Source organism: Elephas maximus, chromosome 16 (assembly GCF_024166365.1).
Source record: "Elephas maximus indicus isolate mEleMax1 chromosome 16, mEleMax1 primary haplotype, whole genome shotgun sequence".
In the NCBI taxonomy this organism is placed as follows: Eukaryota; Metazoa; Chordata; class Mammalia; order Proboscidea; family Elephantidae; genus Elephas; species Elephas maximus.
Genome location: NC_064834.1, coordinates 33,482,173 through 33,502,437, shown reverse-complemented (window position 1 = coordinate 33,502,437; position 20,265 = coordinate 33,482,173). Strand labels below are relative to the sequence as shown.

General features: G+C 34.7%; 1 protein-coding gene across 1 annotated transcript in view; it reads right to left on the bottom strand.

Moving 5' to 3' along the window:
- The window catches only part of PCDH15 (protocadherin related 15), a 999,309-nt gene that overhangs the window by 938,260 nt on the left and 40,784 nt on the right, over window positions 1-20,265 (bottom strand). Inside the window, exon 2 of the mRNA XM_049855421.1 lies at window positions 1,735-1,882. The gene's annotated coding sequence lies outside the window, so the exon portion shown is untranslated. The remainder of the gene's footprint in view (window positions 1-1,734; window positions 1,883-20,265) is intronic.

Sequence of the window (20,265 nt, the reverse complement as noted above, 5' to 3'; positions counted from 1 at the left end):
CAAGTATTGTCATATATTAATGTAGTCTTTTACTTGTTCCTCTATTGTGGGTGCATTTCTCCTTCCTATCAAGGAAGCAGAAAAGATCAGTGAGAATGCTCAATCAATTGTGATTACAGAGCAGCTTGGATGATATCATTGCAGAAGAAATCCAAATAAAAACCTAATATTGAAGCTTTGGCTTGAGTTTTGAATTATCTCTCTTCACTAAAGCAACATACTGTTATAAATCCTTGTAAAAATGTGGTAAATATTAGCCTATATTCTTTAAAGTTTCTGTTCAGTAGAGACTTCCCTAGTTATTTTATCTATCTGTATAATTTTGTCCTTCCAAGTTTCTTGACTTACGCCTGTATTTTCTTCTATCCCCACCTCCTATAGCTCTGGCTTCTTCTGTCCTCTCATTTTCTGTTCTCCCGCTGACTCTCCTTTTCTTATCTCCATGACATGTTCCCTCAGGCATCTCTTTCAGTGTCCTCTTTTTACTTCCGATCCTGTCCTCCCTTTTCTCTCCCTTCATCTATCTTGCTTCTTATCAACACCCTATAATAGCAACAGGGAAATACCACTTGATGTAATAAATTAGATTTCAAGTAGGCAATTGAAAAGTATTACCATCATTTTCTTTACAATGAAGGATATGACATGTGATATTCAAAACAAATTAGAGTGTTCAATTCCACTTGAACACAGTCAAGCAAATACCTGAAATTTTCCTTTATTCAGGTTGCAAAATGTGAGAGTTTTCTAAATTTGTTGTAAATTCGGCAATAAAACAGAATACAATTTGCAAATCTAAATACAGATTTTAATAGGAATTAGTTTCACAAAAAAATGATATTTTAAGAAATAGAAATCTGGATCTACCATAAAATACATAAATTCTATCCTAAGTTTCATTTCAGTACTTTGTTTTCATAGGCCTGTTTCCTCTTAGTATAGAAGCAATTTATGTGTGTTTAGTTAAATTACTTAACCATATACAACCCATTGTTTTTATTTAGAAAATATCAACAATTTGCCTGGGAACAGAATTTGGACATCCTATGTCTCTTGGCAGGATATTTGTTTAATTCCCATGAATTAAGAAATTGACAACATGTTATTAAAATGCACACGTACTTTCATGGAATAATGCAAACCACCAAGGCATAAATCTTCCCCCAATTTTTTTTAGAAATCCTAAATTTTTCTTCAAATTTCTGCTTAGTTCTCTCTTTTTGTGCCCTTTCCACATTTCATTTTGGGAGTTGGGCTTGTTGAGGTTATGGGTGACTCTGTGTAGTTCATCCCAGAATAATCTTCACACTACTGTATCTGTCTAGGCTTGGGTTACAGGGTGCATAAAAAGCCTTCTCCTTAGCTACCAATTTTGAGAGACCTATTCTTCATTCCTATAGGGTCGCTGAGTCAGAATCGACACAACGTCAACGGGTTTGGTTTGTTTGTTTTTGTTCTTTTGGTATTCTTCATCCCATGATGTCCTCACATCTATGAGGCAAGGAACTGTAGCCACCTCACACTGAGCTTAAAAGTTGACAAAACAGATACTTGACTCGTAGGCAGTAACTTATATTTGCTAAAAAAAAAAACTTAAAAAAATAACTTCATTGAAGTTTGCCTGTATTTACTTTCAGGAGTTTTAATGAGTACATGCCTATAAAGTGCTGAAAACCTTGATTAAAAGTTGTAAAGTGGTGAGCATTAATACACAATTTGTCAAGGGAACAATACCTTAATCTGTTTTCCCAGAGTGGTCTTTACAAATCACCAAAGTAGATAACTGACGACATTTCCTTGTTCCTTCACCTTGCTAATTCTTTAAAGTTCTGTTCACCATTGTCTCTTTGAAAAACTGTTGTAGAACAGATGGGATGGACATCTGGAAAATACAACATATATATAATTTTTTCTATCAATAACCTCGCTGATGTGAGGAACAGCTCCTCCCACACGTACCTCCCAGTGCCTCATCTCATGTGTTAACGCTTTGGATAATGAGAACAGCAGAAGTGGCTACTAAATATCTTACTCAAATTAACTCATATCTGCGTGTAAATGTGAAACCATCCTTGCAATTCACGAACTGCTGCCTGACTCTGAGTTTTTAATAGCAGTGTTTGATGGTGCTGGCACTCTTGGTCATTTTCTTTCTTTGAGGTAACTGACTTCAGTGATTCATCCTCTGCATTTTTCAGGGCTGTGAACATCATATACGATTCAGGATGTTTAGAATTAATTGTTGTTTTTAGATGGCAGAAAAATGCAAAATTAAAATTAAGTATAATTGATAAGCATAATTCTCATGCTCCTATTATTTCTTTGTCTATAGAAATCTCTTTCTCAGACACATGGAAGTAGCAGGGGAATATGGGAAGGGGTTACCTTATTCCAAATTTATGCATGGTAAGATAGCATAATCAGCATGGCTCTTTGTGTGCAGAAAGTTAGTGACAAACTGGCTCAAAATATAGTGAAGCTACTGACTCAAATAACTGATAGTTCACGTAACTGGGTAGTTCAAAGGAAGCAAAGCTGAATCTAAAGTTTCAAACATCACCAGGGACTTGCCTCTCTCCTATTTCTATCGCTTCCTTCATGATGCCTTAATTTCTAGACAGACTTTCCTATAACGGTGGCAAAGATGCTCACTATAAGCTCTCACATTCTAGCCCCCTACCTTCATCTCCCTACTTCCTCCTCCAACAAAACGAACTTCTTTCTCAGTATTTTCAGCAAATGTCTTTGAAATGACTGTAATTTGGCTTAGCTTGGGGCATGTTTATGACATATTAACTAGTCACAGTGGTCAGAGAACAAAATGGGCATCAGGCCTAGGTAATATGCCCATCTCTACAGGTAGAGAATCAGGCTTTCAAACTAATGGACTAAGCATAGAAAAGAGTTAGTTGTTCAAAGGAAAAACTAGCATTTTTTTTTTACAAAAATGATGAAGGAAGGGTTTTGGGCAGTCAAAACCACCGGTGTCAGTAATAAAATTGCAAGCACTGCAGATAAATCCTTAATACAGAACTGAAATATCTTCATAAGCAATTAGAGCATTCTGGGGACTAGATAATGGTAAAAGTTAAAGAAACAGAAGACCAGGTTGTGGTAACAAAAAAATGTATATTCTGACACTAGTCTGAACACAAAGTCCTTGGCCCTGGTTAGACCATTTTCTTTACAAATGGAGTGCGCACTCTGATAAAATCTCCAACTAATTTAACTTTGAATGATATTTTACTTACTTCTGAGTTACAGCATAGTGTGAATAACATATATAATCATAATCATACGGAAGGAATATTACAGAGTAAAGTTTTCTGGGCTCATTGTACATAGAATTCTTGGCTTGCTGAAATGTCAATTAGAGTAAAAATTCAAGTAGAAAATGCATTCACATGTAAATTAACTTCAAGAAAAATAATTGCTTGAGGTATTAGAATATGTTCACTTTCCAGATGAAACAATGCAAGTGTTTGATCTGGGCTGGGTTGAATATGGATATGTGTAGAGTACTTTTTTGAAGTAAAATTAAAGTCTCTCCAGTAATCGAATACTATCTGATGATAATGAATACACTAAGATATTTTTGTAAAAGCAAAAATTGACATTTCTAATTATCATGGCATAAGTGATGGGTCACGCAGTCAAAAACTAAAACAAAACCTTCTCTGAATCTTTAAAATCTAGTACAACTCTGTGGTATTGACAGCTTAGCTACCTTTCTTTGTCTTGTTAAAAAAAAAAAAAAGATAAACTCTATACTTTCAAAAATTCAACATTCTTTATACTAAACCATCTTAATAGTTAAAATTAATAGTTAAAATATTCTCTTCAGGTAAACATTTATGAAATGCTGAGGCAGTGTGACTGGCATTAAAAAAAAAAAAGGTGCAATCATGAAAACCAATGTTTTTATACTGGAACAAGATTATTTTTCAATTGTATTCACACATTTGAGCTGTTTAGACATGTTGCAGTGAAATGAGAAGCAATTGCCAAACACACACTTTACGTAGCAGATAGATGCCAAAGGAGCTGTCATCTTCAGAGAATCTCTATGCTCTATGCTTTCAAAGCATAAGTTTGTGTCACAATTTGATTCTAGCAACTTGCAGTTAATCCTTAACTACTTGTCATGATTAGATATTCAACTAAGGTATACACCACAGACCATCTGTGAGAGGATATTATTTCATCTGTCTACAGGGGATAGGGAATACTCATTTTGAGGATAGGCCCACCCTGACTTTTTGAGAAAGCAATAGAGTGCCAGGTGGTTGCTACAGTCAAAGACAAAGAATAATATTGGAGAAAAAAATCTCAGGGCTTTGCCAGCAAAGCTTTGCAATATTGCTGTGCACAACAACAGGTGGCAAACACTGAGATCCCTATGTCATATATGTTTACAAAGCCAGAATATGATTCACATTTTGTAGCTCAGATTCCATGAGACTTTAAGAGCACAGGTGGTAGGAAGTTTCAAAGTTCAACAACGGTAGAACCTAATACCAATATAGTTGTTGTTCTGTGCCGTCCAGTCGATTCTGACTCATAGGGATCCTAAGAGTAGAACTGCCTCATACGGTTTCTGAGACTTTACTGGAGCAGATCGCCAGGTCTTTTCTTCCATGGAGTTGCTTTAAATCCCTTCCCCTTCCAAAAGAGCTCTGGGGAGTAATCATGTTAACAGTGGCATCTAAGTTAAAAGGTTAATATAAGACATTTAGTCTTTTTCTAAATGCATATTTTCTTAGGAAACTTGATGGTTGCCTGTTAACATGCAAATGTGATCTATGAGGTCCGATTAAAAAAAAAAAAAGTGAAAATATGGATTTGTCAATCAACCTGAGGAAGAGAGAGTACCTTCACCAAGTTTTCTTAGGCCTGTGCTCAAAATACAGTGCTTAATAGGAAACCCTGGTGGCGTAGTGGTTAAGTGCTACGGCTGGTAACCAAAAGGTTGGCAGTTCGAATCTGCCAGGCGCTCCTTGGAAACTCTACGGGGCAGTTCTACTCTCTCTTATAGGGTTGCTATGAGTTGGAATCAACTCGATGGCAGTGGGTAAAGCAAACTGGAGAAAAAAATAATGCTAAGGAAAATAAATATATACCCTTTCAATGGTCCCTAAGCATGTTAAGAAATGTGTTACACAGTGTCTAGCCTTGTTCCACACAAGACTAAACAGAAAATGTTCACTGAATGAACTTGCCATACCCGATAAAGAATATGTGAGATTTGCTTATGCAGAATATAAGAACAGAGTAAATAGCAAGACGAGAGGTGGAACTATGGACATATTAAACCACCTTCTAAGCTTTTTTCATCTACTTCCCTCTAGAATTTCTTACACACCCTCATAGAGGAATGACCACTATGAGCCACTGTTCTACAATAGGAATGTGTGCTCTCTCTCATGTGTTTTGAGTGAGAAAATGAAGAATAAAGATTCTTAAGGTAGGGTTCTTGGGGGAATATCATGTAAGTAAATGATGTGCTGCCAAGTTTTAATTGGTGCCAGAAATGTTTTTCAACAAACCAGCTTCCACCAATTTCAGTGATGACTGAGAGATTACAAAGCTGAATAGGTTATGTAGCATAGGTTAGACTTCATGATCTACGTGGTTGGAGAAATACTGGTCTTAAAGGGTAGACCAAGGTAACACCTGGTATAAGTAAGAGATACACATGTAGGTAACCCAATGTCGTCGAGTTGATTCAGACTTGTAGCGACCCTATAGGATGCAGTAGAACAGCCTCATAGAGTTTCCAAGGAGTAACTGGTAGATTCAAACTGCCAACATTTTGGTTAATAGTAGAGTTCTTCTTAACCACTGTACCACTGGGGCTCCAAACATGTAGGATCAAGTCAAAATGGCAAAAAAGTCCTCATGTTTACAAGAATATGTAAGTGCTTTGCCTTTTGAGTGTATAAGCCAGTGAAGTGAGGGCAACACAGTTTTATGCAAACAAACAAACAAAAATTACTGAGAGAAAGGGCATTGGTCAGGACAAAATAAATGGTGGATAGGGACCAACTTCTTCCCTCAAAGAGCTTGGTTAGAGGGAGACTGTTCACATGGGTTGTTTTTTTTTTTTTTTTTTCTGGTGATGTTTTTTGTTTGTTTTATTTTGCTTATTTTTTTAAAGCATTTTTTTTTAGAGAAAAAGCTTTTCAGTTGGTCATAATAAAAGTATCTTTTCCTACACACACAATGAATGAGAATAAACAAAAGCCCAAATCACAAGAAAACCCAATAGGCAAAAGGCAACATCATATAACAAGTTAGTTTGAGGCTGACGAGTTAAAAAAAATCATCACCCAGAAGTTAAGGAGGAATACTGGGAGAAGTCTGTTTTTCACCACAAGGTTGAGGAGTCTCACTAATTTCAACTGTCTTAGATAAATTTTCTCACAGACCACTTGTGGGATATGTTTTTATGCTGCCCTTTTTTTATATTTGCGGAATACTGCTGGTACAGTCGTTAAGAGCTTGGGTACTGACCAAAAGGTCAGCAGTTCAAATCCACCAGCTGCTCCTTGGAAACCCTAGCAGGTAGTTCTACTCTGTCCTGTAGGGTCACTATGAGTCGGAATCGACTGGCTAGCAATGGGTTTCTTGGTTTTATATTTATACCTCATGAAAACAGTTACTCTACTGATGTTTAGTTTACTCTGTCAAAAACTAAACCCAGTGCTGCTGAGTTGATTCCAACTCATAGGGACCTTATCGGACAGAGTAGAACTGCCCCATAGGATTTCCAAGGATGAAATCTTTAGGGAAGCAGACTGCCACATCTTTCTCCTGCAGAGCAGCTGGTGGGTTTGAACTGCCAGGTTTTTGGTTAGCAGACAAGTGCTTAACCACTGCACCATCAGAGTTCCTATATGAATTTCTTACCAACAAAATAAAAAAAATAATAACAATATGTACTTAAATATCCAGCTGTAATATTTAATGTAGAAGTGAAATAACTTACATGTGCTACAATTTTCAAAACTATTTAGAAAAAAAGCAACATAAAAGATGAAAAAATCAGAGAGTTGTAAAAAAAAATAATCACAAATGGGACATAAGGACCAATTCAAAATTGTGTGATAAAACCAAGATGGAACATAACCTCCATGAGAGCAGAAACTTCTATCTATTTTGTTAACTACCGTGTCCTCAGTATTCAGAACTATCATTGCACAGAGCAGGTACTCAACAAAGATTTACTGAATAGCTGAGCAAATTTTGAAAGACTGAGAGTATCACTTGCTAGAGTGAATAAATTAAATTAATGACCTTCTACTATGTGCCATTTTCTGCACAATCTATTTTATACACATTAGCTTGAGTAATCACTATAAAAACCTTCTGAGAAAAGTAATACTATATTCATTTTAATAATAATTTTAATAATTCGAAATTGGCGGTTGAGATATGTTAAGTAAGTTATCCAAAACGAAGCTGACTTCAAACTACAGGCTTTTTTTTTTTGGAGTGGAATAATCTCCTACAGGGTAATGGTTCTGAGAAAACTTTTTCAGTGGAAAAAACTTTTCATACAAGATAGGGGAAGGCCATGTTCACATTACCTCGCTTCTTCAAATGGCAAGGAAATTCTGATCTTCGAACTTCAGATTCATAACTTTAAGTATACTCTATGCTGTTCTCTACAGAGAAATAGGCGAACAATTACCTTTTCTCTGTAATAATATTTATCGTGTTTGTGTATAAAATGGTGGCATAGTGGTTAAGTGCTACAGCTGCTAACCAAAGGGTCAGCAGTTCGAATCCACCAGGCGCTCCTTGGAAACCCTGTGGGGCAGTTCTACTCTGTCCTATAGGGTCGCTATGAGTCAGAATCGACTCAACAGCACTGGGTTTTGGTGTACAAAATATAGTTTGAATACTCTGTGTATTTCCTAGTTGAAGGAAAATTATAATGGAGATACCTGAGGGGGAAAAAAAAAAAACAATGATATCAACAATAAAAAAAATTAAAAAAAAAAAAAAAAAGGAGAATAAAAATGAGTAACGTTAAAAGTTCTATTGCCAGAGAAACTGTGCAAAGGAGAGTAGGTAAAAGATTGAGGGATGGAGTGAAAAGAAGGAAAAGGCAGAAATAGAGAGGCAGAAACAGAGAGAGAGAGAGAGATTAAGAGATATTTAATGCAATGAACATTAGGGTAAAGGAAGAGTTTCATTTTGAGAGCACTTCATTCACTGAAGCAGTTTATATTAAACAAGCACAAAAAAACCCAAATCCATTGAGGTCAAGTTTATTCCGACTCATAGCGACCTTTTTTCATAGCGACCCTACAATTTACATTAAAAAAAATTGAAGTCTCTTCTGACTTGATTCTGCTTTAAATTAGTTCAAGGCTTAACTATGCTTTAAAACTTATCACTAGTTAATTTATAAATCATTGATTGTATTTAATATCTCGTCACGCATAAAAGCTAAGTGTAAATTTATATTCCCCAGGTAATGTAATTAATACAAATTAGTGGTTATTAAGAGCTACGGCTGCTAACTTAAAGGTCAAAACCAACAGGTGCTCCTTGGAAACCCTATGGGGCGGTTCTACTCCATCCTATAGGGTTTCTATGAGCCCAAATAAACTCAATGGCAATGGATTTGTTTGTTTGTTTGCTGTGACATTGTTAATCAAGGTAAAACGTGTTCCCTTTTACAACCATGTCACACAGTGATAAAACTTTGCATATATGCAGTGTGCTAGAAGTTGAAGTAGTTGGGTTGTGTTTCTGAAATGAAATCCAAAGTGATATTTTATTAAGAAAAACAAAAAGCTGAATTTACTCAAATTGAGAAGAATAAAGCCAGTCAAAACATTTTCACTGTTAATTATACAGTGGACAAAAAATTGTCAAGAAGCAATAAAAAACTTTCTGGCCTTTTGCTATTGTTATAAGAATTACTCCGGATTATTCTATAATCTCCTCTACTTTCATCTACCCAAGAATATTGCCCCGACAATTATACCTCTCTCTCAGCATCATAAAATATCTCCTCTCCATCACACTTATCATACCTTTCACCTTATGAAAACTTCATAAATCAACATTTCCCTCTCTCTACAACTGCTATTCAGCAATTTTCCCCCCAAGAGCTGTTTATACTCCTTTCTCTATTTCTCTACACCCATTTACATTTGAACACATGCTAATCAGTCTCTTATCTCCTTCACACTTCTGGAAATGCACTTTTAAGGTAAAGATTACTAAATTCAATAACTAATTCTTGGTACTACTCTTACTTGAACTATCAATAGCATTTGTCACATTAATTACTCTTTCATTATTAAAGATTTTTTTTTTTTATTATTTTACTTCCAAGTCTGTACACTCCCCAAGTTTTTTTTCTCTAGTTTCTCAGTCTTCTTTGTTGGCGCTTCCTTCTGTTTATCATCTCTAAACACTGGAGTAAAAAATGGGTTCAATTCTTACACCTATTCTTTTTTGCTGTGTTTTCTCTCTTTATGATCTCATCTAGTCCTATGATGTGAAAATGTCATTTAAAATATAAAAATTAACAGAATTATATTTCCAAACTGAGCCTCTCCCCTGAACTCAGCAGTCATATATACAATTATCTATGCCATATTTCCACTTGAATTGTCAGTAAATATTTCAATTATAGAACATCCGAAACCAAATTCTTTTTCTCTTTCAAACCAGCTCCTTCTGCTGTCTTCTACATTTCATTTAAGGGCAACATCATCCTTCAAGCTACTAAGACTAACGTTCTTAGAGTTATCCTTGAATTCTCTTATTCTTTCATGCTACTTCCTACCCATAATGATATATCGTTGGTTTCTCTTTATTTCAGGGAATCTGTCTTTAATACCAATGAATTGCTTTTCAATGTTAATTAAACTCACCACATTTTATCACCTCCACTTCTACCACCATGGTCCAGGCCATATAACCTCCTCTCTGGACCAGCCTTTTTATGACTCTCCTTCTTTTTACCTTTTCCCCCCATTTAGTTTATTCACAGCATAGTGAGCCATAGTAACCTTGTAAAACATAAGTCAGATCACCTCTGTCCTTTGTGCAAACTCTCCATCTCACTCTGGCTACAAACCAGATCATGACTTGGTGCCCACAAACTCTATGGATACATATTATACCTCTCTCACCCTCACTCACTCTAACCGTTCTGGTCTTCTTGGTGTTCCCTCAAAAGTGCCATGTGCATTCGTGCCTCAAGATGTTTGAATTTGTTTTTTTCTTTTCCTGGAAAGTTCTTCCTCCCAATAACCACATGGCTAAATTCCTCATCTTCTTTAGATCTCTGCTCAAATGACAACTCACCACACTTTACCCCATTTCTCTCCTCTGTTTTTCTTTGTACCACCTATTACCATATGACATAACATATATCTTACATATTAATTTGTTTGTCTATCCTTCACAACAGATTCACTGTTGAATGTAAACTCCAGTGAGTGGAGGGGATTTTGCATATTTTTTCATTGACATATGCTCAGACTTAGACCAATATCTTTCACACAGTAAATGCTCAACAAAAATTCACTGAAAAAAAGGATAAAGATTCTTTTAAAAAATTGTAGACTAATAAAAAATAATTGACATTACACTTTTCTAATGGGATTATGAGGTTAAATCAGAACTATTCAGCACATATTGCTTTGTCATTAGTGTGAAAGTAAAATACTTGAGTTTACTTTTTTAGTACTTAGTAGATTAAAAAAAAAATTACTAGTCTAATTGGAAAGCATGATAGAAGAGTGTTTAAAAGCAGGGACTTTATCTTAAATGCTTGTTTACAGTGTCAGTTCTTCCACTTACTAGGTGGGTTAACTTGGGCAATTTACTTTACTGGGCCTCACAGTTCTTATGGGCAAAATAGAAAAATGATAGTATTTTCCTCATGGTCTTATTAAGAAGCTTAAATATAAAGCAGTTAATGAATTGTTTAATGCATGGCAAGTTTAAATGATTAATCACCTACTCTAATTACCATTATTGACTGCAGTGAAAGCTTTACTTGAGAAGGCCTACTAATGAACTGGAAGAAGTGTTCAGCTTAGAATATGTATATTCTTGCTTTTCTCCATGTAAGTCAAGGCATTAATAAAGATCTGCTATGAAATTAAGAGTCATTTTTTGAAGTTATAATTTAAAAAAAATTTTAGTCTTATTAGAATTATATGGGTATTAGAATTGTACATCTATTGATGTGAAAAAAAGCAATGATTACCTTAATAAAGCAACTAACTAGTTCCCTAATTCATTTCCATTTTTGTATAAAATTTTTAAAAAGATTAAACATGACTAGAAATTATCAAAATTTGTATGATTATGTAATCCAATTATTGAATTGTATTTATTATCGTGAGAACAAATGGGTTCACATGAGATCATTCAACAAGTAATTTTCATTTACTGATTCTGAATCTGAATTTCTAAAATATATTTAGTTTTCTCATTGACTTATATGTTCTCTTCCCTTCCTATCGGTTATTAAAATAAAAAAAGATCAACAGTGTTTACTTACTTTGAATTATTCTAATGGAGCCTTTAAAAAGAGAAACTTATCTTAAGTGATTTAATGGAGATAGGCAGACGCTCCTTGTTTTAGTTTTCTACTAATATCATAATAAATAACTACAACGTAGTGGCTTAAAAGACATATTTATTACATCACAGTTTATATGTCAGATGTTTGGGTTGGTTGGCTGGTTTTTCTGCTCTGTGTTTCACAAGGCCAAAATCGAAGGTATTGGCCAGTTGGACTCTTTTTTTGGAGTTTGTGGGAAGAAGCCACTTTCAGGCTCATTCAAGCCATTGGCAGAATTCAGATTCTTGTTTTTGTGGCATAGTAGTCTCCATTTCCTTGCAGACTGTCACTGAGGATCACCCTTAACTCCTAGAGGTCTCTTTCTGGTCCTTGCAAATGGTCCTCTACATCTCAGAGCCAGTGTGTCAAGTCCTTCTGAAGCTTCTAATCCTTCTGACTTCCCCTTCTACCATATCCCTCCTGCTTTCAGCTAGAAAAGAATTCTCTACTTTCAAGTGTTCATGTTATTAGATTGAAAAACTGCAGACATAACAGGATAATCTCCCTTTCTTGAGGGGTCTAATATGAATTATATCTGCAAAGTCACTTTTGCCATGTAAGGTCACATATTCACAGGATTTGGAGTTACCATTGTCAAAATTATTAAAACAAGATAATCAAGAATGGAAGATTGATTTATTCTATCATTCATCTATTCATCTCCTTTGTGTTCTTTATATGTTTATCAATCAAAAATACATTAGAAATGTTGCTGTTGGTAGGTGCCATTGAGTCATTCAAAGGCATTGATTTTTCTTCAGTCTTGGTTATTCACTGTCCAACTTTCACATACATTTGAGGCGACTGAAAATACTATGACTTAGGTCAGGCGCACATTAGTCCTCAATGTGACATATATGCTTTTGAATACTTTAAAGAGGTCTTTGGCCGAAGGTTTGTTCAATGCAATATGTTATTTGATTTCTTGACTGCTGCTTTCATGGGCATTGATTGTGGACCCAAGTAAAATGGAATCTTTGACAACTTTAATATTTTCTCTGATACTAGAAATAACTCTCCCCAAATGGTTTTTTAGTTATTGACTTTAGAGACACACACATCTGGTTGAAAATTTAATTTATCAAAAGTAAATCAAAGCACTAATCACTGATTTTCAACATATTCATTTTTGTGTCATTGATGGAATAGAATACATATCATTTTGAATGACAGAACACAGAAATTTTCCCAACAGCCACTATTCTTTCTCAATAATTTAATATAATTCTGCATTATTCCTCAAAGATTGTGTAAGGAAAATCATTAAAATATGTTTTAAGAGAAGCCAAATATATTAAATATATGAGAAAATTACATAATAAATTAAACAATCTCAATTACTATACATCATTATTTCATGAAGTTAATTTAAAATATAAATTAGCAGTATGGTACTAAAAATTAATTTTTTTCAAAGATAAAGCTCATATAATTTATCTATATAATAATCTACTATAGTAGTTTTACTTTTCAGCTTTATAAACACATGCTGCAATTTGCTGTGATTTATATAAGCGAGCAATGATTGGAAAAACGTTTGCAGCAGAGCGATGACTTCTCAAGCCTTCAGGAGGGCATGTATTTTCTAAAACAGCCTTAAAAAAGCAAAAAATCATTCAGCTCCTATTGTGAAAGATCAAATGCCCATACAAAAACAAACAAAAAAAATGAAATGCTTTCTCTTATAATCTTATACTATTAAATAAAAATTGTAATCATGTTCAAAAGGTATAACCAGAATTCAAATTAATGTGACACTATTCACTGCAGGTTAACATCATTTCCTCACATAATAGGTGATCACCTACAAAATACCAGGTTCCAAAGAAATAGATTCAATTAATCTCCCTGGAGTTATTGTCATAAACAAAATTGAAAACTGTTTCTGTAACTGTAGGATTTTTCTAAACTTTCTTTCTTTGAGAATTTTCCAAGCATTCAAACAGTAATTTTCTTATTTTTATTTTTCTATGTTAGACTTTTCAAAGTTTCTGCATACTGCAAAGTATCAAGTATAAATAGGGAAGGATTGGCATAGTTTAGGTCCAGGTCTTGACCCTACTTGGACAAGTCCACATTCACCAAGGCACATAAATAATCAAAATAATCAGGAAGCTACATTTGGATCTTATTTGAGAAATATTCTGGGGCTTTATTTTAGGATTATGCCTGGTGTTTATTTGTTAATACCCTCAAAAAAAAAAAAAACCTAATTAATAAAATAAAAAAAAAAAAAAAAAAGGACTAGTTAATTTGGTGAGAATTACTTTATAAGAGCCAATCTTACTCTTAATAAGTTTAGTATTGTTGCAGTTGAATGTGGAGATAATACATTGTAATTCAAGTTAAAATAGAATTCACAAAAAGAAAAAACTCATTCATGCATATGGGAGCATTAACACCTTCTTTTAATATCACCTTTTCTCTATTAAAACTTATAAATACTTTGAGGCAGGCAAAATTGCAAATAATCTAGCATTTCTTTAACGACTTTTAATTATGAACTTGAAATATTATACACAACCTTCTACTAGACCCCATTAACTGTTCCTCAAAAAATATAATTTTAGATCCACCAGGAAATAATTTATAAAATTTAAAAGAAAATGGAAAATGTCAACTTGCATATACTATCAATATATGAAATTTTGAATTTAAAAAGTCCTCATTTTAATAGAACTTGGGAGCTATCCTATTGCCTTAAAAATGTTCAATAGATACTCATACTTCCTACATATGTTCTTAATACATATTAACTTCTGTCATTAAATTGGCTATGGCAATGATTATTATCAATAAAATGACAACATTAGTTTATCTCTATTATTGGAACTTAGACCTTGGAGATGGCACGTCTGGTTGTTTAAGCCTAGTTTCAAACCTAAAGTACCCACTCTCAGTTCTGGGCACGTATCCCAGTGCCTCTTTTGGCTCTGTATTAGCCATGAGAGTGGGGTTTGGAAGAGCATTTGTGTTAACCAGGAGAACTTCTCTTTAACAGGAAAACTGCAAATTCTTTTGGTCTTCCTGAGAAAAATTTCAACACTACAAGATGGGTAAGAAAGTCAATAGAAATCAGGTATCCACACATATACTGGGATTTTAAACAACTCATTTAAGCTTCAGACTGAAGTTAATCCCATAATCGCCCAGGGAAATAATCCATAATGCACATCTTAAAGTAATTAGAATGACATCACCTTGCTATTTTTACAGGAGATTTCACAAAGTACATAAGCTTATGTGTGATCTGCAGTGGTTCGTCAGAAACTAAAAATAGCCAGAGGTACTCCATTTCATCTCTAGAAAAGATGGAACTCTGCTTCAACTGGGCGTGATGAAATGTAATATTTTATACATTCTTAAAAATATTATGCACTTTTGCAAAATATAAATGCAAACCAATAGTTATATAATGTTTCTTCTTGTTGCTATTTTGGTTAAAATTAAAAACAATTCTGAAGGTTTAAAATTACATGCATCTTATAAATTAACTTGTTTTATTTTCTGAAAGAATCAACTTTGTGAAGTAGGAGCTCTTCTCAGCTACTATCTGATACAATAATACATTTAAGTTTCTTTACTTCCCTTATTCACTTGATTTACCCTGTATGCTCTCATTTATAGACATGGTTGTAATTAAAGTTAAAAATTATGACACAGTATGATATCATTTTGCAGTGTTTTCTTTTTTTTTTAATTTTAATGAGAATTACAAAGATTATATCCTCTTGAAGGATTAATGAAGAGTGCTTTAATTAAGTGATCTTGGGGAAATTTTAAAAATAGCAAGACAATTGAACCAAGGCAGGTAAGCCAATTAAGACGACTATCAGTGAGCAATTAGCGTGCTCTTCAGCCAATTGCCTTTAACAGGCTGACCTGATAATTTAACTGTAGGAGCCCTAGTGGCACAGTGGTTAAGCACTTAGCTTCTAACCAAAAGATCGACAGTTCATAACCCACCTGCACCTGCCATTCCTTGGAAATCCTGTGGGGCAGTTTTACCCTGGGGTCACTATGAGTTGGACTCGACAACAGTGGATTTTTTTGTTTGTTTTCTTTTTTTTTTAGTCAGAGGAAAGAAACAAGTAAATAACAACAACAACCAATATGCTTTGATCAAAGTCATTATCAAACATTTATAACAGTTCATCTTCTTAACACAGATTCTGTATCTAGCTTGAAGAAGTTTAAAAAAAAAATTAACAAGGATTTTGAATATTGTTCTGTTATAGTGTTCATCATATTGTGAAAAAAATATTTATTCATAGGTCTCTGTACTTGTGGGCTCTTTAAGGACAGGGACTATAAAAAACCAAACCCACTGTCCCAGTCCTTTCAACTCACAGCACCCCTATAGGACACTGTATAACTGCTCTGTAGGATTTCCAAGGTAGTAATCTTTATGGAAGCCGACTGCCATATCTTTTTCCTGTGGAGTGGTTGGTGGGTTCAAACTGCTGACCTTTCGGTTGGCAGCTGAGAGCTTTAACCACTGTGCCACCAGCGCTCTTATACAGGAACTATACCCATTGTCATCAAGTCAGTTCAGACTTGTAGCTACCCTACAGGACAGAGTAGAGCTGCACCTTAGGGTTTCCAGGGAGCAACTGGTGGATTCAAGCTGCCTACTTTTGGTTAGCAGCCAAGGTCTTAACCAGTGTGCCACCAGGGCCCCCATACAGGGACTATAATGAGTGTTTAATGAATATTTACTAGACAAGTAACATATATCAGACTGATATAAATTGATTAATTTTAAGGTTATGGAAATATATTTGAAAATCTATCCATTATATAATGTTTTCCTCGATATAAACTTACTTTTCAGCATGTAAAATGTTTGCTAACTTTTGCAGCCGAAAATGCTCTGTTTTGAATTGTAGATGTTAATAGCATAGTTACTTAAATAGGATACTCAATAATCTCTTCATATTCTCTAATCTGCTGATCTCTTTTCAGGCTTTGTAAAAATATGCAATTGCTTGGCTAAAAATTCATTAAAATTCTAAAAAAAATTTAGGATAGAAAACTGGAATTTAGAATATTTAATGAGAATTATTTAAAATATTAATTAGATCTGGAGAAATCTCCTTTAGTTCTAATGAGTAGGGGGGAAAAAAAGAACCAAGTAATAATGGATTATAACCCAAAGTATAAAAGAAGCATCTATGAGTCCATACTGATATGAAGAAATAATTGATTGCATTAATAAAAGTGAGAGAAGAGACAAATCTCCTGTGAAGAATTCCAAATAAATTATATAAACATTCCACCCTAAGCATAACTCCCCATTCAAGTTCAGATTATACATAACAACTTTCTTCAGAACAGCACAGTATGGAAAGATGGAAAAAAGGGAAACTTTATGGTGGAGAAATCTGATAAGCAGTACTTTAGCCAGGTGATCAAAGTCAAAAACTCAACACCAGTCCAATCATGAAAAAAAAAAAAAAAATCAGACAATTTCCAGTAGAGTGGCATTCTACATTATACCTCACTCAAACTTCAAAACCATCAACATCACCAAGAACAAGGAAAGTCTGAGAAACTGCCACAGCAACAGGAGCTTCAGGGCTCTTGACAATTGAATGCAATTGAATGTAATGTTGCACCTTAGGTAGAATTCTGGAAAAGAAAAAGGACATTAAGTAAAGGCTAAGGAACTCTGAATAAAGTAGGGGCATTAATTATTAATATTGTAGCAATATTGTAATAAATGTATCATATTAAAATGTTAAGAATAGTTGAAACTGTGTGTGGGGGTTGGGGAGTATATGAGAACTCTGTACTGTATTTTTCTGTAAATCTAAAGTAATGAAATGTGCAAAGACCTGGAGTTAGAAAACCAAAAGGGAAGAATACGCTTGGCATTTCTCAAGCTGAAAGAACTGGAGAAAAATCCTAGCCTTGTGTTGCAATATTTTAGGATCTTATGGGCAAGATATTGAAAGACACAGGAAGCATCAAAAAATGATGGAAGCAATACACAGAGTCACTGTACCAAAAAGAATTGTTCGACGTTCAGGCATTTCAAGAGGTAGTATATGATCAAGAACCGATGGTACTGAAGGAAGAAGTCCAAGCTGTATTGAAATCACTGGCAAAAAACAATGCTCCAGGAATTGATGGTATACCAAGAGAGATGTTTCAACAAAGAGCTGCAGCACTGGAGGTGCTCACTTGTCTATGTCAAGAAATTTGGAACACAGCTACCTGGCCAACTGACAGGAAGGGATCCATATTTTGCCAATTCCAAAGAAAGATACTCTAACAGAATGTGGAAATTATCGAACAGTATCAGCCCCTGGAAAAGGACATCATGCTTGGTAAAACAGAGGGTCAGCGAAAAAGAGAAACACACTCAAGGAGATGGATTGATACAGTGGTTTCAACAGTGGGCTCAGGCATAACAAACACTGTGAGTATGGCACAGGAGCGGGCAAGGTTTTGTTGTTATACATAGTGTCGCTATGAGCCAGAACTGACTAGACAGCACCTAACTACAACAAAATCGTTCTTAAACATATAAAGGTCTTAATTAATTAATTAAAAAACAAAAAAACCTAACAGAAAATTCCAAATATGAGTGTGGTGGTGTGCAATTATTAGGTGTGTAACAACATGAAGACATGGAAAGAATACAAGAGGCACAATGCAGAAGTCTTAACAGGCAGCCAGAGGATGACTATTCTCTTCTTGCTTGGTCACAAATTGTTTCCGCACGCTTATACAAATCATCTATCCCCTCTGGTCCCCAATTTGCTGTGAAATATACGAACAAGGCTACATGAGTTCTAAGGTCCCTCTTAGCTTTCTTGGTATATTGGTTTATCTACAAAAAAGCTATGACTTTCAGAGAAATTAAAATCTACTTGAGAAAAATATACTTGCCAACATTGAAACAAAACAAAGTAGATTTAGGAATAGAGCACAAAACTAAGGTTGTATTCTATGTTTATATTATGAGGGTCCCAGAGAAAGTATGCAGCCTTATGAAAGAATTAAGAAGTGGTTGAGACTGACGGACCATTTTGAAAAAGTGATGGGTATGGGAAAAAGGAAGGGTACTCTGCATCCCAAAGAATTAGAACCTGACTCTTACATCAAATTCTCATTTTTCCTTTAGGGTCAAGTTTTGACAGAGGTAAATGACTCCTTCATATTCTTCAGTGTCTCACCATCACCTACAGCACCAAAACCAGGTGCCTGGCATGGCACGTCTACCCTTCCCTGACCTCATCCTGGCCCAGCTCTCCAAACTTGTGGCGTGTCGCTCTACAAATGATTTACACTTGAGCTGCTTTAAGTTCTCTGCACAAACACTAAGAGTTGAAGAATTCCCCAATGCTCAGCTCACTTCCCTGGCTTTCTACCCTACCACGCACTTCTGAAAATTCTGCCCCTTCCTCTGAATTCCCTTCCTTGCCTTCGTTTTTTTTTTTTCCTGGCATATTCAATTTTCAATATTCAGCTCACGTGTCATTGGATTCAAGAGATTTTTTCTCAACTTGATTTCCGTCATATGGACTAAATACCTTCATTTAACCTCTCATATTGCTAAGGCAATGCTCTCAACATTAAACACACTGACTTACTTCTCTCTACCCATTCAATAAAAGGGACAATGCCCTATTAACCTTTGCATCTAAATTAATGCCTAGTTGTTGATGATGATGATCGTGATGGTGATGGTTGACAGTAAGTTCTTTTGGGGGTGTTTGCTTTTGTGTCATGCACCCTATTTGAATCTTGAATTAAAACCAGGTTGTTTGACCTGAACTTTATTTTATTTTGATTCTCCATTAAATAACTATATGTACCCAATATATATTTGTTAGAGTTGAACTGAGCAAGTCTATGCTACAAAGTCTCACTTAAGCAATTTGAGAAGTAATAGGAGTTTAAGAGGGACAAAGGAAGAGTTGACATGGATAAGATATGCTTACTCAACAGAACTAATGGATTAATATGTGAGGTAAACATGGAGATCACACCTCTATCGTGTTGTGATAAATTTGTATTATTTTCTAAAGCTTTGTCTCTTTCAGGTATTCACATTATTCAGCATCTCTGAAACTACACCATACAGGAATCAGAAAATCCTACAAAGGTTAAATAAACATCTTTTTCTGTTTTCTTCCTTCCTTTTTTCTCCCTCAAAGGTTTTTTTTTCATTGACCTTTTCTTTCCTATGCTGTGCAAAGACAGATGCAACTTTATTTGATTTGTATCTTAAATTCTTTTTATAGTAGTTGAGGAGGTAGGCAAGAGAGATTAGTTGAAAGTAAGAACATGTCCTTAAATCAGCAAAACATTTTTTTCTGTATGTTCCTAAAGAAAGATAGGAATGCAACTGATAATATTCATGTATTGATTTCACAGGAATAATACTCCTCTGCTTAATCCAGGGACAGAACCATATTATATTATTACAAAGAAGGGCAATGTGTTAGAGCGATAGTTCCCTACCACCCCTTTTTATTGCTCTGGCCTTTTTCAAAATATCTTTTAACTACTCAAATATAAACAAACTAAAGATATATCAACGTTATCTTGTAAGCATAGAAAATGTGTGCTTCACATGCATTATATTTTACTTGTTAGAGGAATAGTAAGTATGTGTGCCCAGTGATAGAGAAAATTATAGTATACAG